Source organism: Podarcis pityusensis (assembly GCF_964106645.2).
Source record: "Podarcis pityusensis genome assembly, chromosome: 4".
NCBI classification, from domain to species: Eukaryota; Metazoa; Chordata; class Lepidosauria; order Squamata; family Lacertidae; genus Podarcis; species Podarcis pityusensis.
The window spans coordinates 74447424-74471499 of record NC_138027.1 but is presented as its reverse complement, the minus strand read 5'-3'; the positions used below and the strand labels follow the sequence as shown (position 1 = coordinate 74471499).

General features: G+C 44.4%; 1 protein-coding gene and 1 long non-coding RNA gene across 2 annotated transcripts in view; one reads left to right on the top strand and one right to left on the bottom strand.

Annotated features, from left to right (window-relative positions):
* The window catches only part of LOC308476374 (phospholipid-transporting ATPase VA-like), a gene marked incomplete at its 3' end in the record, with an annotated part of 86428 nt that overhangs the window by 36745 nt on the left and 25607 nt on the right, over nucleotides 1-24076 (bottom strand). The gene's annotated exons all lie outside the window — the stretch shown is intronic.
* LOC308474907 lies at nucleotides 4677-8694 on the top strand. The gene is made up of 3 exons (XR_013985029.1): nucleotides 4677-4742; nucleotides 6984-7113; nucleotides 8595-8694. It is a non-coding gene; the product is annotated as an uncharacterized lncRNA (long non-coding RNA).

The following is a 24076-nucleotide window of genomic DNA, read 5'->3' as shown; positions in this document are numbered from 1 at the left end:
ATACCAGCACTGGTGGCCTTCAGAAATTAAAACTGCAGCCAGAAAAACAACCTCTGAAGAATTTAACGGTGTAATAAATAAAAATCAACAAAAGCTTTGCTTGAAACACTCCATATCTTAAACTCAACTCATATAAATGTTGTTATTTTTTTAACTTTGTATACCGCCCTATACCCAGAGGTCTCAGGGCAGTTCACAGGAAAGGGGTAAGAGAAAATCATTAGACTGAAATCCTAGGCACATTTATTAGGAAGTAAGTTCCACGCAAATAAATGTGGCTTACTCTTAATAAAATATCAGCACTGGGGCATTAAATGAACTGTATCCTACAGTTCCCTACAATTAAGTTGAAATTAGCTTGGGAGCAAATATTAATGATGATGACAATAATGCAAAGAAAAAGAACACAACTTATATTTTCACTTGCCCATTAAGCCACACTTCCAGGATCACTTTTTTAAAAATCCAAAATTTTCACATAGACAAGATTCTGTAACCCCATCGCTATTCCAGAATAAAACGTTCACTCTATTATTTCAAGAGGTAGGATTACTGAAAGTAAAGGTAATTATTTACACTGGTAAAGGTGTGTGTGGGTGTGGGAGGTATCTCCCTCTATTAATGTTATTCCTTTATCCTGTTTGATGCTGGCGATGAGTAATCTCCCCCTTGATTTAATCCGGTTAGCTCAGAAATAAACCAAGCTATTTCTCCACCCAAACCAGGAAACGGATCGGCTTATTTCCAAGCCAAAATGAATTTAGACTGAGCCCATTAAACCCCTTCCTTCCCAAACCCCTCTCACCTTGATGGCAAATGGCGGCTAGCGGGAGAGAGGGAGAGAGGTCTCTTTCACTGCTGGTGCCAGGAAATGCAATTTCAAAATGAGCTATTGCAGTGTTTGCAAAGCCCTTTGGAAAACTTCATTTCACTAGGCACAAATTAGATATGAGACTTCCTTCCGTTGCTTCCCGTCCCCTTGCTTCCGCCATCAAAGCAACAGCAGCAACAAGATAAATAGGGTGATTTGGTAGGGGCACGGCACTGAGTTTGAGAGAGTTTGGGATCTGGTTAGGGACAGGGCGGGAAGAGTGTTTATTGAATATATACCCCACCTTTCTTCAGAGGAGCTCAAGGCAGCACACATGGTTCTGAGGAGATTTCACCCCTCCCATATCCAAGAATCTGCTGATGAGTCTGGTGATTTTCCAGAGAGGAGGGGCGGTGTTCTGCTCTCTACTTATTCCGCTCCAGCCTAACATCAGTCAGTCAGTCAGTGTGTCGGAGAGAGAGAGACTGAGTGTTAGAGATTGTGTGTATAGATAAGGTTGCTGCTAAGAGCAGCTGCAGACACTCAGTGCAGTTCAGTTTTTTAGTTTAGACCTATTTAGCTCTGTATATAGTTGTGTATTATAGTTGTAGTTACAGAATAAAGAAGATATTCTACAGAGCTGCTCTCCGAGTCATTTATGCTCTGCTATACTCTGCTGTGCGACGACTGTCTTCTTGGGGGAGTGAATCCGGTGCTCACAACACTAAGCTGTGAGTCCACAGCACTTTGACCTGTTCCTGGGCAGAAGGTGGTCTCTGGAAGTGCTACCCAGCTCGCCTAGCCCAGTCGGGGCTGAAGTGGATGAGTCCAGTTGGTGGCACTGGCTCAAGGGCGATGCTGACAGGTTCTCCCTCACTTCATCCTCATAACAGCCCTGTGAGGTAAGTTAGGCTGAGAGGAAGTGAGTGGCCCAAAATCCACAGGGACCTTCATGGCTGAGTGAGGGTTTGAACCCTGGCCTCCCAGGTCAATACTCTTAACAACTCCACCACAGGATCTGTCCATTCTTTACCAACCTGGATTAAAATCTGAGGGAAGGGTCATGTGTGTTGGAGGAACTGGTCATGGAGAAAGCTCCTTCATGAGCTTAAATCACCCCACGGATGAAATAAGACAATGGGTGCTAGGTAAGCTAAGCCAGTTGCTATGGCAATGGCCCAGTGCCGACGATATATATGATTATGGCACGTCAGCTCAATAGGTTCAAGGTCTTGTGCTGTGTCAGTCTTGAGAAGAGTCGGACTCTGCTACATCTTAAATTGCTGGAGCAACAGAAATACTTTCTACTTGTCTGTATCTATAACTGCAACGCCTACAAGCTAGCTGTATATATCAACATCCAGAACTGTATTACTGAACCCTTATCCTCTGCAACAGTAAACTCTGTGTGGTGACTGGAACTGGGGACAACTTCCGCTGCGGGGGTAACTCACCTCAGATTCCCAACAATGTCCACAACCACAAAATCCATTTTTTAAAAAACCCCAATGTGGCACACTATCCAATCTATCCAAACTTGCGCCAATACAAAGACTTTCAGGCACTTCATTACCTTTAAAGAACAAAACAAAGATCATTCCCCATTGTCGCCTTCTAACTCGAGATCAGCTATTAATAAATAAAATAAACACTAGTCCCAATAGAGTTCTATGGGTGCCCCATTGTTGACTTCCCCTTATTGTGAAAACCTTCCATGGGACTTTTCTTTGATCTCCAATGTTCTGAAACACATCTTTAAATAGCAAAGGTCGGTGTGGCTGATATTCCCGAACTCTTACAGTGCTTCCCCTGAGTGGACTCCTGTAAACCAACAAATTCATCCCAGTAATGCCTGATAGGGCTCTTAGAAGTGGCCATGACATGCTCATTACATTTCCTGGCTACCATATACTAAAATAGTTCTCGACTCCAGGCCTGTGGGAAAAGCTGGGGGGAAACAGGGCTGTGGCATTTCAGGAGGAATGTGTAGAGGAAGTTATAGCTTCAGAAATTTACATCATGTCAAGTGTATTTCTCTATTCCAACACAAACTGCAACGTGCTCTGAATGCATGATTCATCGGAGAAGGCTGAATCGGTTTTCTAATCAGATAAAAGACTTGCCAGGGGGAAAAAAGCTTATTAAAAAGCAGGATGACTATATAAGACTAAAGTTACTGCATCCATTTCTTGTATCAGTATTAAAATGAGAGTGTTTTTAAAGAAATCCTTTTTTCATTGTTCAGAAATACCTGGGTATTAAACACAGGGAAGGAAGATAAGCAATTCGGTGTTAATTTACATTTAACCTATCAAGCGAACAAGGTGTGTGTAGGAATAATAAGGCTTAAACGCGCTATTAAATGGCTTTCTGAGCCTCTGAAAGTGCTAATTTTCCTTTTGTAAAGCCAGCTGACTTCAATTTGATCTGAGAATTCGCACCTAAGAAACCTGAGTGACTCAGTTGAGTTTTTTTTTGGATTTATAAAGAAAAGAATTTGCTGTCTTTTTGCTTGGGGTGTGGGGAGCAGGAGGTACAATTTACAAAACTAACTACCTTGTCTTGGATGAAATAACACAATTGTTCGCTTTTACAAAATGCTAGATGCCTGGAATTATTTTCTTAACACTTTTTTCCTTTTGTCAGCCAAGGGACTCATTGTACAGCCCTTGAAAAAAAACCTATTGGAACAGTGGAGAGAGAGAATCGGGAGGGCATAAAGCAAGTTATCTAAAAAGAAAACACCTTTCACCCAGAGCAACTTGCAACATTTTATATTGCTTAAGATATGAAGATCATCTTGGCATTATCCTTGAACATGAAAAAAATTAAAAAGTAAAAGGTAGAGACTTTTACTGAAACACAACTACTGATTTTCTCCCTGCTTCCAGGCTCAGTGCCAGACAGTAAACAACTTCTTTTGGAGTTTTAGGAAATGTCACCTAGTCAGTTACAGATATTAGCCGTTATAGATGCTCTCTAGCAAAAGAATAACCTTTGGGAAATTCAGATAATCTGAGGCATCCTCAAGCTTTATTGAGCCTTCCTGGTCATGAGCACCCTTTTTAAACAAGCAGAGACAATTCTGTGGGCTAGGGCTGGGCGATATATTGTCCAAAACTGGTTATCCATGATATCCATAGCATGATATCGGTTTCATAATTTTTGACCTGGCAAATGACAAATCATAATATACAGTGGACACTCAGGTTGCGAACGTGATCTGTGTGGGATGCACGTTCATAACCCGCTGCGTTCGCAAACCGCATCTGCGCACACGTGGGTTGCGGTTCGGTGCTTCTGCGCATGCGCAAAGCACGATTTAGCGCTTCCTCGCATGTGCGACCGCCGAAACCTGGAAGTAACCCGTTTAGGTACTTCCGGGTTTCGGCGGTCCACAACCCGAAAAAACGCAACCTGAAGTGTCTGTAACCCAGGGTATGACACGTGTGTGTGTGTGTGTGTGTATTATGCAAAAATCACGGGGGGGGGGGAATATAGCGCCAGCCAATACTTCTCTTGATTCCTGCAGCCCCTCTTAACTCCGCCAGCTCAGCTCTCCCCTGCCTCATGCAGAGAGGCAGCAAATCACAAGAGCATGCGCCAGCAAAAATCACCATGCGGGAAAAACCATGAAGCCAGCCAATGCCTCTATATAGCTGATTTCAGACACTGTAATATATTAGTATACAGTTGTACCTTGGAAATCGAACGGAATCTGTTCCAGAAGTCCGTTAGACTTCCAAAATGTTTGGAAACCAAGGTGCAGCTTCTGATTGGCTGCAGGAAGCTTCTGCAGCCAATAGGAAGCCACAGAAGCCCCATTGGACGTTCAGCTTTCAAAAATAGTTTGCAAACTGAAACAGTCACTTCTGGGTTTGCGGCGTTTGGAAGCCAAAACGTTTGAGAACTGAGCTGATCGAAAACCAAGGTACGACTGTATTGTGATGTTTAGTTGGCGATATATCACAATGTTGAAAACCAGATGTTGCCCAGCCCTACTATGGGGTGTGAGTATTTAAATGTATTTAAGTCACTCACGGCTATTTCCAGAAGCTGTGATGTAGGATTACATAAACCAAGAGAAGAAATATTTTTAAAAAGTGCTTTTCAGTCCACCCAAAAATGCTAAGAAAGAAAGAAGGGGCCAAAACATTTATTCCAGAATGGTGAATCTGCAATATTTTGTTCCAAGCTTTAAATATACAGTAACCGTGACATATAAAAGTGTGTTGTAATTTCTCTCTTCCAGATTTAACTGCTGTCAGAGGGTTATGGCGCCTGTCCTTAACTTTATAGATCACTGCTTGTCCCAATACCACAAGAATACTAATGTGAAGGCAACATAAATAGCCTGGAGCTACACACTGCTATCAAGAGCAGCTGAAAGTCTAAAGTTGTTTTTTTCACACTGTTTTTTTTGGGGGGGGGGAGTGGAGTGGAAGGAGAAGACAAAGACTTGTTATAAGGCAGAACTACACATTACTTCAGCAGCTATGCACCCCCAAGTGCACATTGGGTGATGCAATATTAATATTTATTTACTTGTTATTTTTCATATCCTGCAGTTCCCCTCAATCAGGGGCACTGGGAGACAAACAACAAGAACTAGTCACAGAAGCCATTTTGTGCTGGCACCCACGGCCCTTTTATCAAGTATGAGAACTGGCACCTCATTCTTTTACTCATAAAACACTAAGTCCGTAAATAAAAACCAAACAACTAGACTCTGACGAGTATCAGTATCAAGGTTAGCTGCTGCAGCATCCTTCAGATGTAGCCGGATTATAAATCCTATAATCCCCAGGTTATTGCTTAACTCTGTTTCTCTTACAGCACAGTTCTAGCCTGTTTTAAAAGATGATATTCTTCAAAGTAGGGGAGCTGGGCGAGGGATGGGGCTTTCAGACAGAAACTTTGAAACATCTCACGCATGACAGTCCATACTTGTGGGTGGAAACAGATTTTGCAATATCAGGCTGGCTATGTGGGCACTAATTTTGCTCTCAGGCACCGATTCCCCCCCCCCAAACAAACAAACAAACAAACCCCACAACCCTGCCCCCAAATAGTTGAGCAGTTACTGTGTTGGTTCTGATTCATGCACAGGTCTATTGAAGCAAGTTTTTAAAACAACAACAAAGCAAAACACTATTGGTCAAATACACAAAAAGAGGGTTGTATCTTTCAAAAACCATTTTTCTTTAACCATGCTTTAAAAGCCAACAGCCTGGTCACTAAATATTTAATACAATGCCCATGACTTTTTATTAAGGTTTGTAATTATCATCTATCAGACGTGTTGCATTATCGAAGGCAATTATCTGCCTTAAGGAAAATGCTCCGCAGGCTACGTTATGAATTTGGTATCTTATCCTTATTATCAATGTTTATTTATATAGCAACATCAGTGCACAGAATCATAGGGGCATCTAGTCCAACCCCCTGCAATGCAGGACTCACAGCTAAAGAAACCCTGACAGATGGCCATTAGAAACCTCCAATAATGGAGACCCCATCACCTTCTGAGGGAGTCCTTTCCACTGTTGAGCAACTCTTACCATCAGAAAGCTATTCCTAACGTTTCATTGGAATCTCCATCCCTGATCCATATAAAGACCGATAAACACATTATGTTAACCACCTTAGTCTGGCCGTAGTTAAGTCCTTGTTAGTAGCCTGTGAGGAGAGACTAAAATGGCTGACTGCACAAGTATATACATGGAAGGGTTTGACTAAAGGTCTAAACACTTGTCTGCCAGTAGCAAGGCAGCTATTAGTGGTGGCAATAGCAACAGGTTCAGCATTTAAAAAACTCATAAACCCAGCCACCACAAACCACAAAGGCAAGGAAGTACTATCAATGTGGTATCTCTTCCTCGTTGGTCAGATAAACATTCACGGAGTGCTTATCTTGCTCAGCTAGATAATGATCACACACAATATGTTAACATGTATTGCAACATCACTCCAAAAGCTCTTTATTTCTACGTCGTGCTTCAAACTTCATGCCGTTTCCTACACAAAGGATGGAAATCGCCCACTAGGAGCATAGGAAACTGTGCCCAAATGAATGATTGGTATTAGTAATTGTATTATAATTCGGCATTGTTATAATGAGGCTATTATTGGATTACTGTAATTGAAAACTAATAAAAATTATTATTGACAGAATGCATGGGAGTCTCCACTAGTACAGACAGCTTCCCCTTGCAGAAAGCCGTCCTTTAAGATGCAGAGAGCAAAAGGGAAGGTGGAGAATCAAGAATGCTTGTGAAGCTGTATGTCCCCAGAACTTCCAGGTTTATGTGCTTTTCTTTCTATTATACAGTATCATTTATCTGTGATCATAACTCACTGGCTTACATCAGAACCTGAATTATATCTGAGCTGAAAACGTCAACCTTGATAAGCACAGAAAGGCGAAAGAGGAAGTGGGAAGAGTGCATCTCTCTTTCCCACTTCTTCTTTTTCTTCTCAACTTTATGAGCTTTTTCAAGGTCCACAGAGAGAGTAGGAAAGAAAAGGGAATTATCTGGAAGGTTGGGGGGATGAAAACAGAGTAGCTGGGGGTAGCGTGGGGAGTAGTGTCACAAGAGAGACAAAGGAGAGAGGGGGAAGGGATCCCACCCATGTTTGATCCAGTGAAATGACTCCTCTTGCATTTGAACAACTTCCTCCCAAACCACCATCAAATAACAAATGACTGAACCATATACACTAATGCAGGCTTCCTCAACCTCGGCCCTCCAGATGTTTTTGGCCTACAACTCCCATGATCCCTAGCTAGCAGGACCAGTGGTCAGGGATGATGGGAATTGTAGTCTCAAAACATCTGGAGGGCCGAGGTTGAGGAAGCCTGCACTAATGGATCTGATAGCGTGGTACAAAACCATGGGTCTTTATGATTCCTCATTTTTTATTTTTTTACAAGGGATCCCCTCAAAATGGCCATCAGACCAAAGATGACACCTGTGTCCTCTGCTGATGGGTTTGGTTGTTGTCCTGTGTAAAACTCATGATGATCCATGACATTGCGTGTCTTGGGCCAATGTTTTTGTGGTGCTGGCACCAGATCTGGGACGCTTACTATGAAGCCTATCCCTGGAAGCTTCAATTTGATGGTAGGTTTTCTTTTAGGGAACCCTGTATAAAATAATACAAAATCAAGAGCATCTGTTTTAATTCCACTGGATCCAACTTGTACCAACCCTTGGAAAGTGTGTGCACACATGTGGTCATATGCAAACTTTTATTCCGTCACGGGGGCCTGGGGAGCAACCAGGGTGCTGGTGCCCATGGCACTCTCTCAAAATCCTAAATGTGGGCCCCCAAAAGTTTGAGACCCCAGATTTTAAATCAGGATTATGAATGACACCATGAAGTTATGTGCCGTGGCTTTACATAAACCACCCACCCAGCATATGTTGCTGTGAACTTTCTATTACTTGGGCAAAGGAGAGAGTAGCAATGTTTCTGCAACTGTAGATTCAAGGCAGCAATATCTGCTGACTCCCTGGCATCGAAGTTCTGTGGCAAAGCCAGAAAGAATTGAGTTCAATGTTTTTGATAATGGCATTATAATTAAGAATGCATGTAGATCAACGAAACGCACATGTGAAGGGAAAGAAAGGAGGACAGAAAAGGGCCGGCCATTCCTTTTTTGCCATTATCCATAAAAATAAAAACGTTGCATCTTGTGGTCAGGCAACACATTTTGGGATGTTAATGACAGCAGCATTTGCCTTTGGTATCAGTTTTTCCACTGTTCGCTTTATTCCAGCTTGTGTGTTAAAGAGGAAAAAATTGCACTGGACAGAAAACCTTGGCTCTGTGTCACAAAAGAAAGAAAGAAAGAAAGAAAGAAAGAAAGAAAGAAAGAAAGAAAGAAAGAACCAGTACAGTGGTACCTCGGGTTACAGACGCTTCAGGTTACAGGCGCTTCAGGTTACAGACTCCGCTAACCCAGAAATAGTACCTCGGGTTAAGAACTTTGCTTCAGGATGAGAACAGAAATCGCATCACGGCGGCACGGCGGCAGCGGGAGGCCCCATTAGCTAAAGTGGTACCTCAGGTTAAGAACAGTTTCGGGTTAAGAGCGGACCTCCAGAACGAATTAAGTTCTTAACCCGAGGTACCACTGTACAGGAAAGCAGGGCTTGCGTATGTCAGTGCTAAAGATTTGCAGTCCTAATTTTAAAATGTGAGGTTAGTCCATGTGCTCATGAAAGCCATGCATTCACAGTTTAGGAAACTTATGTTGTTTTATCCATGGAGAATTTGTGTGCATTCTTAACGTACCAGGCCGGTGGTCCAGCACGACAGCTGGATTAGCACACTAGCCTAAAGTCTGTCAAAACATTTTAGGTATTTACAGGCCAGTTTGCATTTTAATAGACAGTCCGGTGAGCTGCTCAGCAGCCTTCACCCTTCATGACTACTTAGACCACTTCCTTTTTGACAGTCGATAGAACAGCATCTCTGTGGTTATATAGTACTGTGAGGCCTCGGTTATTGTTAGCAAAACACACTCAAAACAGCTCTTGCGGCAACCCTGGGGATTGCCAGGCAAGAACAAGGACGGAGCTTCCAGTCACGCATTGATCATGGTTGGGAAGTACCTGAAAGAGAGGTGGAATCAAACTGATAGCGTTGTGTTGCTTTCCTCCCTCTTTATTTTTTGTCTCACTGAGAACTAGGCCACTGCCAGGTGCAGAAGCTGCTAGGCGTTTTCCCTCTCACTCACTCCTTCTAAAGTAAATCTGTACAGAAGATTATCCTGCTTCCACTGAAGTGCACAAACTGCAGAATGATTCCCGGAAGATACGATTTCACATGCCAAAGTGACAACCTTGAACGCTGGCATTCTGGTCCTGCTCTGCTGGCTTTTAACTGCAGTCTGGCACACGGAAATTAAGCAAAACAACCATAAATCTCCTCCGTTCTCCTGATGCATGTATTTTATTACACCTTCCTCGCTGCAGAAGATAGCTGCTGCTTTAAGCCAACGTGCTCAGGGAGCTAGGCCTTCTTGAGCAAGAGTGCCGGAGTAAAAAAAAAAAGGAGAACAGTCCCAGATGATGTAGAAACAGACAGGGCAAAGGCCCAAAAACTGAAAAGCTCCATCTGGCACGCACAAGTTTGGGGTAAGCCTCCAAGTTCTAAGCAGACTAGTCTGGAATTATTTTTAAAATAAATTGGAAGTATACAACAAATGCTGCACATCACAGCTAGCTGATTCCCAGAAATCAGGCATGATTTGTGGTCTCTCTCCAATGGTTGCGATCCATCTCATCTGCATTGCTAATGTACATAGGGGCGATAGGTGTGGCAAAGTTGAAAGCAGGCAAAGGCAACTGTTTCAATACATTACAGAGCGCGAATGCAATACACCTTTCACCAAATGTATGTCATGCAGATAAAAGATCCTTGCAGGCTTCTAAATGGGTAAACGCTTTGAGGTAGGGAGGGCAGTGGCATTGTGGTGGCAGGCTGTACACCTGACCTACGCATATACCGTATTTTTCTCTCTATAAGACACACTTTTCCCCTTCCTAAAAAGTAAGGAGAAATGTGTGTGCGTCTTATGGAGCAAATGCAGGCTGCGCGGCTATCCCAGAAGTCAGAACAGTGAGAGGGATCGCTGAGCAGCGCTCCCTCTTGCTGTTCTAGCTTCTGGCTTAGCCGCGCGAAGCCTCTTCCGGGCACGGGGAGCCTTCATCCTGCTGCCCTGAGGAGGCTTCACACGGCAATTCCTGGCTTTTCCGGGAGGTGGGGGAAGGGACAGAGGGCAGCCCCTCAGTCCCTTCTCCCACCACCCGGAAAAGCCCCCAAGAGCCGCGCTCCCTTTAAAGAGCCGCGCGGAGTGGGTGTGCGGCGCTTGCAGGCTTTTCCCCAAGGAGAGAGAAGGGCAGCCCGTCGCATACAGGCTCCGCTCAGCGCTCCCTTTAAATAATTTCCCCCCCATTGCATTCCCCCCTCTAAAAACTAGGTGTGTCTTATTGTCAGTTGCGTCTTATGGCGCGAAAAATATGGTAAATATGAAATATGAAGAGTCCCAGGGTGAGAACGCAGTGCCAGGCATTACAGAGAGAATTGTACATGTGGGGGCTCCCGACCGATATTAGAATAAACATGGGCAGGAAGGAAGGCAGAGCCTGCCACTGCAATGCCATGACGCCCTCTTGCTCACATGCCCATGGGAACCATTCCGAATGCTTGCCAAGGCCACTGCGGTAACTGAACTAATCCCATGATGTGTAGGAACCCTTGCTCCCCTTCTCTGGAAAGACACAGAGGTGCCTTTTCCACACTGCCTCCTGGACCAGTGGTGGGCGGGGCCAGAGGCAAAGTGGGCTAAGGAACCAATAGAACGCTTCGATTTGCACAGCAGAGTACATTCTGTGTCCAGAGCGGCTGTCTACCAGCTCCATCTGGTATGCCGGTTGAGACCCTATCTGCCCGCAGACTGTCTCACCAGAGTGGAGCATGCCCTAGTTATCTCCCGCTTGGACTACTGCAATGCCCTCTACATGGGGCTACCTTAGAAGGTGACTCGGAAACTACAACTAATCCAGAATGCGGCAGCTAGACTGGTGACTGGGAGCGGCCACCAGGACCATATAACACTGGTCCTAAAGGATCTACACTGGCTACTGGTACGTTTCTGAGCACAATTCAAAGTGTTGGTGCTGACCTTTAAAGCCCTAAACTGCCTTGGCCCAGTGTATCTGAAGGAACGTCTCTATTCCCATCAGTCAGCCTGGACACTGAGGTCCAGCGCCGAGGTGCTTCTAGCAATTCCCTCATGGCGAGAAGTAAAGTTTTGGGGCACCAGGTAGAGGAGGGCCTTCTTGGCAGTGACGCCCTCCCTGTGGAACACCCTCCCATTAGATGTCAACGTGATAAATAACAATACAACCTTTAGAAGACATGTGAAGGCAGCCCTGTAAAGGGAAGCAAAAACTGTTTGATGTCTTATTGAGCCATCTTCCCCTGAGGGTTCACCTCTGGCATGGCACAGCACACCTCAAGATGTGCTCAAACATTACGGCATCCCTTGAGAAAAAAATGCCTGTGTGTGGCAAGGCATCAACATCACAGCACTGATGTACCCACTGATGCATGGCACATTACCACAGCATTGGTAGCACACATGTGTGTTCACAAACACCTCAGCGGCATGGCGTTGACACAGAAGTTCACCATGTGATTTTGCTGCCTAACTTGTAAACGGAACACCACTGGGATGCAAAGAGGCCTCATTCCCCATTCTTGTTCCGCGCCTGAGATCGAAGCATTCCCCCCCCCCTTTTTATTTAGGAAAAGAAACGAATCGAGGGGAAGCCTACCTAAAAAGTTATGCATTCTACAGGCCACTAGCCGTGGTGACTTCTGTGAAGTAAAAGCACTCATTAAACTCATTTATCCTCCTAGCAGCTCATTCCAAAGGCACAGTGAGGCATTTGGGATGGCGCTTGATTGCCAAAAGGTCACAGTTCTCAGCGATAATAGCCGTAAGCAGTCCACACTCCTGTTGAGTTCAGACCTACCAGAGCAATTCCCTCAGGCAGTTTTCTGCAACTGAGGTCTTCAGTCAGCAGCTCCACTTTTTAATAATCTTGTTTTGAAATTATGTACAGAATAAACCTCAGGAAGGAAAGGAAGATAATATTTTTTGAAGGGCCTCACCTGACAGTTTATCTCCCATAAATGTGAAAGGCCAGGCAACTAGTGAATGATGTTGGGTGGAAACAGGATGTTTTTTCCACTTTTTAATGGAATGGCTGAAATTCAAGCCCAGCGGACAAGTACACCCAGGGCCTCGTTTTCGTTTAGGGCAACCCAAAGGCCGCAATTTGTACGACAGACAGACATTTTTTGGAGACATTTGGGTTGAAATTAAAGAAAACAACACCAACTTCGCTCTTCTGGAAACAGGGAATGCTGTCCTTCCCTATGAAATTTCTGACCTTGGAGGTAGTGGGTTCAGGTTGAGAGGGGCAATCCCTTCCCATGAGGCAACCTTAAAGCAAATTCCCACAGGACCTCCAAGTTACCAATGCGTTTGGCTGCAGTTTGGGAAATTATGCTGACAACACTCCAGAACCATCAGGAAAGTGAGGAACCATTCATTTTAAAGAACTGGATCACAGATGAACAGTAAGGAGAAGGGATAGGTTTTGTATGAGAAGCCTGTGAGCCCCCAGCCAGATGTTGTTGGGCCACAGCTCCCCCCAACCCTGGCCAATGAGCGTATTTAGCTGAGGCTGAGGGGAGCTGGAGACTACCAACACTTGTCTAAATGGAAACCAAGCACCTTCCCACTCTAGGAGGACAGCTGCAGACAGAGGACAACCTCCTTCACCAACTGCTGAAGGGGTGGACTGAATTATTTTCTCTGAGGAGAACAACCTCACAAGTAAAAGGCAGCATTTCTTGCTCTCTCCTTAAAGGCCATACTCCAGCCTGACAGCGGGGGTCAAGAACCAGTGTTTATCCCAGGGCGGGGAAGAGATTTCTACCAAGAACTAGGTTTGCAGGGTGCACTGCCCAACACAGTCTCTGCTGAAGTGAGCTTCTGCAGCTCCAGGTTCTGTTCTTAGGTCAACGATCTCAACTATCTGGGCAAGGACATGGGGGGGGGGGGGGACGACTGCGACTTTGCTGTCGTTCGTTCCACAAATCTCCACGTCCTCGAGGAGGACTCGTGGGCATGTGTACAAAACCAATGAAGATTTAGCCCAAGACATTAAGAAACGAAGCTAAAATGATGTACAATGAAGACAAAAAAGGATAAATACATGATAATTTTTAAATGCCTCTGCCACATAAACTTGAACTTTCTTTTTTTTAAAAAAAAATTCCACAGAAGAAAATATTTCTTCCACTGAAGCTTATTGTGAGCATAAGCTAGCCGCAATAAAAACTGTGCTGGTTTCAATGAGAAAAAGCTAAGATAGTGTCATAGCTCAAGATGGAGGAGAACAGTAACCCCTTGTCTTGATGTCTGGTAAGAAACTCCTCACCTATGTCTGCTATTTGCAACAGGAGGGAAGCCCTCATTGGTGTGAATGGGAGATTTCCTCCCATTGCAAATAGCAATCAGTGGGAAGGGGTATAATTCTATTCGATGAAGTCCCCTTCTCCATCCATGGTCCCCATCCAGCCCCTTTGCAGAAAATACCAACCATGAAAACTAACGTAACAACTAGTGTGGCCCTAACACTTCCGCCAAACTTAACGGAAGCGAAAGAGTTGCACTTTTGCTAGATTGCGCCCTATAATATTATCAAAGCTCGTATTGTCCAGCCAGCCTCAAACAAAACCAGGAAACAGATACAAATCAGGTCAGCATCTCAATATCAGTGTTTTGTAACTAATAGGTTTCCAACAAAGCTATATTTATTTATGTACTTCAGTGTGCAGTTTTGTAAACTCGTCTGGAGGAAACACTGTTAAAAAGGAATAACTTTGGCACAACAAAGGCAGTCTTTTGCCTCGTTCCCACCCAAAGAGCTGCCTTCCAAGTACATTTGGAATTGTTGTTAGATTAGTAAATACTCTTTGCCAACAGCATCAAAGCCACTCGGCCCGTCCCTAACCAGCCTGGCCAGTCGCACAAACCAAAATAACATTTCCCCCGCTGTTAACGTGATTAACTCCAAAGCTCAATACCATAATGCTTTGTGTACACTTGCGAGTTGCTGTTTACCTGCTTAAACAAAAATGCGCACGCCCACACACTGGCTCCAAAGCCCTTCGCAATTAGGAACAAATTCCTCCTCCTTGAACGATTCGAGGCAGGGCTGCACAACTTGTGATCCATCAAGGCCAAAAGAGGCCACCAGCCACGAAGGGCAGCCTTCCAGGAGCCTGATAAATGCCCTGGTTTTTCCTTTCTGCCTTGGAATGTTCCCTTTCTTTGCCTACAGATGATGCCAGTCGGCCTGGAAAACAGGCTCTGCACACCAAAGACAGATTTATGGCCTAGAGCAAGTTTGAAGGTACCCTATTAAAATCAATATGGAGAGTATTTGTTGTCAAGAGCAGGAAGAGAACCTCATTGTGCTATGTGCAACACACTGCTGTGCCCTGCCTCAAGGCTAGGGTAAGCTTATATATATATATATATCTATATATATATGAATGAGAGAGAGAAGAAATGTATTTCCTTTGGATGGAAAGAGCAGGGCTTGGTAAAAGATTTTTATATATTTATTTATTTTGTTCCCAACTCGGCTCTTCCCACCCAACCCCCCATTCCACCACCTTCAATGTGTATTTAACCCAAAGGCTTTCAGGACATCCTGGAAATTATTGACAATGGTCTTTGTTTCTGGTGCAGGAGTCATCCCGGGGATAGGTTTGTTCTGTGCAAGCTGCCTACAGGTTTACGGGATTTTGACTCAAAACGAAAACACCTCGGGAAGAGAATGAGGAATGGAGAAAAAAAGCCAGCATTCGTCTTTCTGAGGTGGGTTAAGGATGTATCAGCAGTGGAACGGTAGCTCTGCAAAATATGCTTCACCTGAATCAGGTCTGAGCCACCAAAATGGGGTTTTAAGGGATGCGGGTGGTGCTGTGGGTTAAGCCACAGAGCCTAGGACTTGCCGATCAGAAGGTCGGCGGTTCAAATCCCGCGACGGGGTGAGCTCCCGTTGCTCAGTCCCTGCTCCTGCCAACCTAGCAGTTCAAAAGCACGTCAAAGTGCAAGTAGATAAATAGGTACTGCTCCAGCGGGAAGGTAAACGGCGTTTCCATGCGCTGCTCTGGTTTGCCAGAAGCGGCTTAGTCATGCTGGCCACATGACCCGGAAGCTGTACGCCGGCTCCCTCAGCCAATAAAGCGAGATGAGCGCCGCAACCCCAGAGTCGGCCACAACTGGACCTAATGGTCAGGGGTCCCTTTACCTTTACCTTACATGTGCTTTTTGACAGAAAACCCTCCTAGTGAAAATAGGGTGGGTGGGGTCTTCTCTTGGGAAGGGCAAGTGTTGAAGTGTCTGCAAGACACGACCTGGGCCCTGAGATCATCATCTGAGGCCTTTCTTCATGCACCTCCTTCCCGTGAGGCCTGGAGGGTGGCAACATGAGAACAGGCCTTTTCTGTGGTGGCTCCCTGTTTGTGGGATGCTCTCCCCAGGGAGACCCGCCTGACACCTTCATTACGTATCTTTAGATGCTACGCAAAAATGTTTCTCGATAACCAGGCCTTTGGCTGATCAACATTCTATGGGCCAGTTAAATGTGCTTGTGGGAGGACTGCTACTGGTTTGGTTACTCTTTCACTATGTATTTTGTGTTCTCATTTTGTTGTGAACCACCCTGCGATCTTCGGATGAAGGGTGGTGTACAAATTTAATAAATAATAATAATAATAATAGATCACGCCTTTAGCCCTGCCCCTAACACCCTGGTCCTGCAGTCCATGCATTAGTATGGATGTCTGAAGTGGAGAAGCCTTCAAACATCTACACCTCTGCATCTGGAGGCCTCCCCAGATCCTAAAAGCCTGATCGTGCAAAGTTGGGCTTAAGCCACAAGACAATTCCCAACATAAAAGTCCCAGATCAGCCATACCACTCAGTCTCAGAGACTAACATGAAAAAAGGCTATTTTCTGTGTTGCAATACTGTCTATTTGGCAGGCTGGTTGGCCAGTGTCTGAATACTGCATGATTGCTCCCTGCCTGTCTGCTTTGGGTTAATACCTGCTCTGGAATCCAAGGCCTAACACCTGCTTATCCTTACATTCCATGTATTCAGACAGATTCAAGAAGCTTTTAACCCTTGCAAGCTGAGTCACATTAAAGAGCCTTAAATTGCAGTCCCTGCATGGCCTTGTTCTCACTAGGCGCTAAAACTGAGAATGGGCCACAAGGCTCCTATGATAGGAGTTGTGCACATGTGAAATGACTACTACACAGAAATTACTACTGCTTGGCCTGCCCGCTGACCAACAGTTTTCTATGAGAAGGAAATGTTTTGTAGGGGGGGAGGGGCGGCACTCTGTGGTAAAGCCCAAGAAGAGGTTTACCAGTTCAGTGAGACTAAGTCCTTCTCAAATGGTAATTTCATAAGTCAGAGAAGCTGGAAAGTAGGGCAGGGTAGCCATTGCCGGTTGCCTATCCCCCATGAATCTGCTACCAATCCCTGCCCCCCTTGTGCTACAAAGAGACAAATATTATTCTCATTTCACAAAAGATGACACTGAGGTTTGCCTGAGCTGGCTCATACTTGTAATCTGAGGTCAGTACCGTATGACTCAGCCATGTGCTTTGACCACTAAGAAAACTTTGCTCTCCATCGCTGAAAACCCCATGCAATTACCTGGGAGTAAGCCCTGCTCAAACTCAGGTAAACACAGACAGGATTGTGTTACAAGGTGACCAAAAGACCACTAGCAGCTTAACTGGACTGGGTCATGCAATAACAAACGCAAAAGTTCAAATCACAGCAGTCCAATTTCCAGAGTTTTCTTTAAGCACGGTAAAAAATCAAGCGGGGAAGCCACAAACCTGGTTTTTCTTAAATTCCGCTTTTTGAGAGAGGCTAGAAGCCTGCTTTTCTCATGGGAAGGGATAATCGGGCTAAAGAACAACAGATAATGACAGATCTAACCCTAAACACATTCGCACACGGAACACAGTGGGACTTGTAACACAATCCTGGGTGGGGAGAGTTGGGGTGGGTCTGTTGCTATATCCAAAGCCCCACCGGCTTACATTTGCTGGGGGCACAAGGAGTGTGTTTTTGTGTGTGTGTGTGTGTGTGTGTGTGTGTGTGTGTGGATTCTGCCAGGAAGGTGGCAGAGTGGCAAGGCCCCACCACAGATTGTGAGCGATGCCATAAATGGATCGCTCTTCCCCGTGTAGAAGCTCACAGAAGCCTTTGATGCAGATTTTCGTACTTAAGTAGGCTCCCATGGAAGATAACTTTCACAAACCTACATGGCTTGGGAATCGGCTAAGGCCACCCTTTTGGATGGTGCCTGGGAACGAAAAGGAAAACAACGAAAGCTGGAGTTGGCAAGATGCAGCCAGCAGCAGACAATTGTCCTCAAACGCAACCCCACTAGAGGCTGAAGCAGTCTAATCTGGGTACTACAAGAGCACGAGAATTGTGCATTGTGCTGCACATGCCATTAATTCATTTCGACACCTTTTCCGGAAGAGGACCCAGGTCAAAATAGTTTGAGTCCTTCCCCCCCTCCGTCTCCCTCCCTCCCTATGTGACACAGAGGAATGCTTTTGTTTCCTTGCTAGTTCTATTTTTTTTCAGATCTCAGGTGCTGGTTACCTGGCATTAAGACAAAATGGTATGAAAACCAGCCCTTGAAAAATAACACACCAGCTCATCAGGATTTGCTGGGTCAATGCCTGCATAGAATGACACCAGCAAGACATGAATGGGCAAGACTCAAAATGCTGGTTTGGTATCTTGGGTTGCAAAGCTATGCAAACTTCCATGCGTGCTGCTGATAAACTTCTTACAGTTTGCACCACATTTATCTATGTAAGGAGGACGTATACAGATATGTAAATGTAATAAACATTAAATGCATGCACACAAACATATAAAGAATACGCTCTGCTTTTTAATTCTAGCTATCATTCCGTTCATGTCCGCTATAAAATAGGTAATGCACCCACAGGCTTGTGTTAACATCTTTTACTTCTTTAACCAAAAGAAAAAAAGGGGGGGAAAGAGGACGTTAAGAAAAAAGGGAGTACAGTGGTACCTCTGGTTACAGACGCTTCAGGTTACAGACTCTTCAGGTTACACACTCCGCTAACCTAGAAATAGTATCTCGGGTTAAGAACTTTGCTTCAAGATGAGAACAGAAATTGTGTGCTGGCAGCGCGGCGGTGGTGGGAGGCCCCATTGGCTAAAGTGGTACCTCAGGTTAAGAACAGTTTCAGGTTAAGAACAGACCTCCAGAACAAATTAAGTTCTTAACCCGAAGTACCACTGTATTGTATTTTGAACAGGAGGCTGAAAATGGGATTCATGAAGTTATTAAAAGCAGTCTAAAATGTATCAAAATAACAGCCCAATTTGCTTAATCCCAGTCAAGACATGTCTGCCAAAAGCATTACTCCTTATGCAGCTTCATGCTCATTCTTTGGTAAACCACCAAAGAAGAGCTACAAATGCCAAACTAAAAAAACCATATATACATTATAATGAATGTCCAACATCTGGTGAATCCTGACAATCCCAGATAATTTTGTTGATATCTGAAAAATATACCCAACTCTCTACTTTTCAGATATACTTCTGTAAGTGCTGACAGTCTTATTCATGTGTAGCACAGAGTTCTCAGACATTCGCAAAACCTGAGGAAGTGATTACCAAAACTGATCTCTCTGTGCATTAAGATCTTCTACTGAAGCCCTTTCCCAGCTGTCTCCTTTATCAGAGGAACAGTATTCAGACACAAAGGAGAGGACCTTCTCAGCAGTGGCACCCCAGATGCAAAATGATCTCCCCAAAGACCTTTTGCCAGGCGCTTACACTGCAGTCTTTACTTTGCTAGCTGGGGCTGACGGAAGCTGTAGTCCACACAATCCAGACAGTGTTCTAAATTCACCAGGCGCATTTTGAGCCTGGGTATCAGCCAATTGCGACAAAGTGAAGATGCCCGGGGGTCAGGATGGCACCTGACGTCTCCACCATCTGGAGGCGGATACCTGGCCATCCTTGGATCTTGACTGTTTTCACACACTAACAACACATCCTTTAGAATTCTATTCGTGATATTTGATCGGAACAAATTTCAGGAACCAAAAAGCCGTATATATGACTTGCGAGCCATGTGGGCCCCAAATGGCAACTACACATTCCGTTTTGGCGACTGTAACCCTAGTTTAAGGAGCCATTTGGCGCCTAGTTTATATATCTGAGTTTCTAAAACTGCAAATGGCGGGCACCAGGTTAGTGAAGAGTGTGGTGGCAACACTAAAACAGAACCCAGTCCAGGGCTACACAATGGAAGGGATAGTCAATTGCGAGCCAGAATGTTTTCTTCTTCCTCTGCGATTTCTTTAGAAGACTGAGCCACAGATATTTTCACACACCATCATGAAAACCTTCTAAGAATTCAGTTCCAGACAACCCTGGCTGCAATCAGGCGCAATCGGGAACCCGAGGCAGGGGGAGAGAGGAGAGGACATCTAATTCACAAATGTTTATTTCTAAGAAAGTGGGATTTAAGATGCCATTAAAAGCAACTTTTTAAAAAGCGATCCTTCTTGCAGATCTTCCAAACATAATATTTTGCCCTCTGCAGGCCTTCACAATTAAAAGCACTGCTCTTGGAATGTACTTAAAATGAAATATACACTTGGAGGAGCCAGGGCCGGGCGGGGGGAGTCCTTCGCTCTCTTCGCTCACAGATGGCTATGGAAAGTAGATTTTCATGCTTCGAAGTTGCCTTTCCCTACTTTAGGAGGTAAGCCCACCCTACACCTGCAACACAACGGTGTGGCGTGGAAAAGTAGACAAAGCTTCAGCACAACCTGAAACCTCATCCTTTTCACATCTCAAGAGAACCCAGGTCTCAATTTTTTTTTTTTTAAAAAAGATTTAAATACATTCCAACCCAAGCCACTGAAAAGCATATGAAAATATGAGGTTTTAATCAAGGTAGCACTAAGGCTAGGGTTCCATTACTACAAGGGTCACCCCCCTCCCCCTGCGACCCACCTAAATATTTTCCTTAATGCTCCAGACGACATTTGATGATGACACAGAGCTGAGGCCTTACTGCATTAGGAGTAATCCTTGCATGCATGCAACTATTTCGTTGAAAACCATACGGTTTTGAAAGACTCACAATAACAGATCATCCAAGTGTCCCTATTTTCCAGGGACAGTTCCTGATTTACAAGAGCCGTTCGGGTTTCTGACTTGATCCTGGAGTGACGTTCCAGTTTTTAAAGGTTTTATTACATTTTTTTTTTTTTTTATAATCATATTTATTAAAATTTCCAATAATAACAGAATAAAGAAGATAGAAAAGATAAAGAAAAGAAAGAAAGAAAAAAAGAAGAGACCAATTTTAAACCCTTATTTTCATAACCTTCTTTCTGGGACTCCCTCCTTCCCCTCCCGACTGTATTCCCCTTTCCCTACGTTGGTTCCACAAGTTCTCATTCCCAATTTAACCTAATATGTTATGCCTAATAGCCAATTTAAATTGCAATCTTAACATCACTCCTCACCTTTAACAAAATAAAACAAAGATTTTTTCCCCAAAATCTACCCCATTTCCTTCCACGAATTCCCCCTTCTCTTTTTTTTTTCCAAAACATGTTAAATCAAAATACCAAAGTTATATAAAGAAAAAAAAAAAATAAAAGATAGAAAATAGATGAAGGTTCCAGAAGTTGATTACATAGCCTTTGGATTCTAGAATTCCCCCTCCCTTCCCCGGTTTAGATTCCCTATGTCCATCAGTCTGTATGTTGTCGGCCTGGAGGTCTCAAGTCCACAGCCAAATTTTTCTCAATCCATCTTGCCGGTTTTCTTTAAATTTACTTATTTTGATAATGTTTAATTTCAAAAATCCAGTCTAATCGAGGCCTTTAATTTCCCTTGGTCATTGTTGCTCCTCCCATTGTTCTTGCTGTGGCGTAGTTGGTCCTTTACTCTTTTGTTTCTTACTTTCTCAGGTTTCTGTCTTGTTCAGCTGCAAAACCGTTCTTATTCTGAAATCTAGTATCTCTACAGAGGTTTGTTATTCAGGAGCTTACTTAAATAGAAAGATTCTATTGTATTGTCACCTCTGTAGACAAAACAATATTTTCAGTTTTGCTACTTTCCCAGGAGCTAAGACCAGTAGTACACATCCCAGAGTAGTTTTCCACATACACCGCTTGTAATGTCCCAAAGCCCCTCTAGAGGGATTGCAATAACTTTGTGTCCTCTCATCCAAAAGTCAAATTGTTGTTTCTTTTTCCACCCGACATTCTGTATCCATATTTATATCCAATTGTATCAAAATTAACCAGCAAAATACTTATAGCAAAGTCCTCTTTATATTCTCAAGATTTGACAGCTACTTTGACAGCTGTCAAACTCTCCATCTCTCTCCGCCAGGTTCTCTGAATCGCCCCGGTTCTAGGGGGGGGGGTTGCCTTTTCCCTCTCACCCTCGACTCTCCTCCAGCACAATTCTTGTAATGATTCCATCGTGGAATTTGGTATTTTTAATCAGCAATAAACTTCTGAATTGATCTTGGTTTCTCAGTCCTTGTTTTAGCATGTTTACAATCAGGGAGGGGACTGACTTCCTTTTTAGATCCCCCCTGCTCGTGCCGAATCCGAAAAAAAAAAAATTCCTTTTTTTTTTTCTCCTTTTGTACCCGGTTGCCCAATTACTCACGGGTTTTTGTTAAATGTCCGAATTTCAAATGGAAGAAGCCAGCGCTCTCCGACGAATGGCATGCGGCTGCGCTCGGCAGGGGAAGCGATAGACTCAAAGTACCACGCCACTCCCTGGCACCCGATCCGTAGCCTTTAAAAAGGCTCCTTCACGAGTCGGGAGGGCGCTGACGGTACCAGCCGAGTCCCCATGTCCACGGGCCCCGTGCCCGTGGTTTTTAAGGGTCCCCGCGTCGCCGGCGCGGTAGGACCCAGCCCCTGCCGAGCCGACTCCCTCCGGAGCTCGGAGGGAGTCTGCCATTCGGCGATGGCGCCAACCCGGAAGTCGGTTTTATTACATTTTTATACATGTTGGAAGCCACCCAGAGTGGCTGGAGCAACCCAGTCAGATGAGCGGGGTATATTATTATTATTATTATTATTATTATTATTATTACTACTACTACTACTACTACTATATACAATGTCCCTATTTTCAGCTGAGAAATGTTGGAGGGTATGCAATGGTTTCATCCAAAACAGAGAAATGGCAGAATCCTGAGGTGCTACAACAGGTTGTAACACTTCGCAATGCAAGTGAGGGCATACTGCTTTTTTAATGCTTCCACATGTAAACAAACAAACCTCCAAGAAAGTAAATAATTAGTACAGCAAATAGAAAATGTTCTAGCCCAATGCAAAGAGACTTTCTTTTATACGGGGAAGCATTTCAAAATGGTGTATCTCACCTGTAGCCTCGAGTGGTACCAAGCATTCCACCATTCTATATGTAGGCCAAACATAAAACATGACCTTTCAAAACAGGACGAGCAATTTACACTCACAACTGGGATTCTCTCCTCAAGCATTGGTAAAGGCGCACAAAAAAACAACAACCCTCAACACCCTGATTTTGTTATGACTGAAAATCAAACTTTCTTTTGGGGAAAAAAATTCTTGTAGCAAGCCTAATTTAAGCATCAAGTAATCTGACAGGAAATATAAAGAATACAAATGCTTCCTAACTTTCAAAGGACAAAATGTGTAGGAGGAAAGATTTAGCTGTAAGTAGCCAGGTCCATCTTCATTTAAATGAGACCTGTCACGAGAGCAGTGCTTAGTGCTGAAAACTAAGATTTGGGGGGTAATAACAACCCAACAGACAACATAGCCAAGAGGAATTTTAAAAGGAAGGTCTCCCAGCTTGAAAAGACTAACTGCCAGTGAGGAATGCATTCACCAAAGTTTAAACAACTGATTATCAGACTTCCAGATTCGGGAGAGAGGGGAGAAAAAATATATTTTCAGCTTAGAAGCAACAAAACAGGGATGCGACTGAATCTGAGCAAGGATAATAAACATCCTAGAAGTCCAAAAGCCAGGGGAGCAGATGAAGAAAGAACAGAATGGTAAGCTCCGAAACCAAACAAATCTTTCTAGACCTATCAAAATCTTACGCCCAGATGCTTCCACAAAATCCCATGTATTAGAAGGGGTAGGCATGTGTAATAAATGTAGGGGTTGCTCGTGCGTAAGTTGGTGCCACTCCTGGCTAGGTTGCCTTGTTAAACCTTTCTGTCTGGACAGCCCCTGCACTTCGTGGCTGCTCAATCGCTAGCAGAATCCGTCAGTGGGCATTTCTTAAACCTTTTCCAGCATAAAAGTTGTTTGACTCCAAGTCTCCTCCTACTCTCCCTGCGTGGAAGTCTTCTGCGCAGGGAGGGCGTGGGTAGCGGAGGACCCGTGCTCTCCTCGCTGATCTCCGGCGAGGAGTCCTGGAGCCCCCTCGCCGATTCCCCCATCTGCCCCCCTTTATCCCTGGTGTTACGCTGATTTCTTTCCCCAGATGGTGAGTTGCCTCTCCCCCTGCTGGGCCCTTCTCCAGCATCGCTCGAGAGC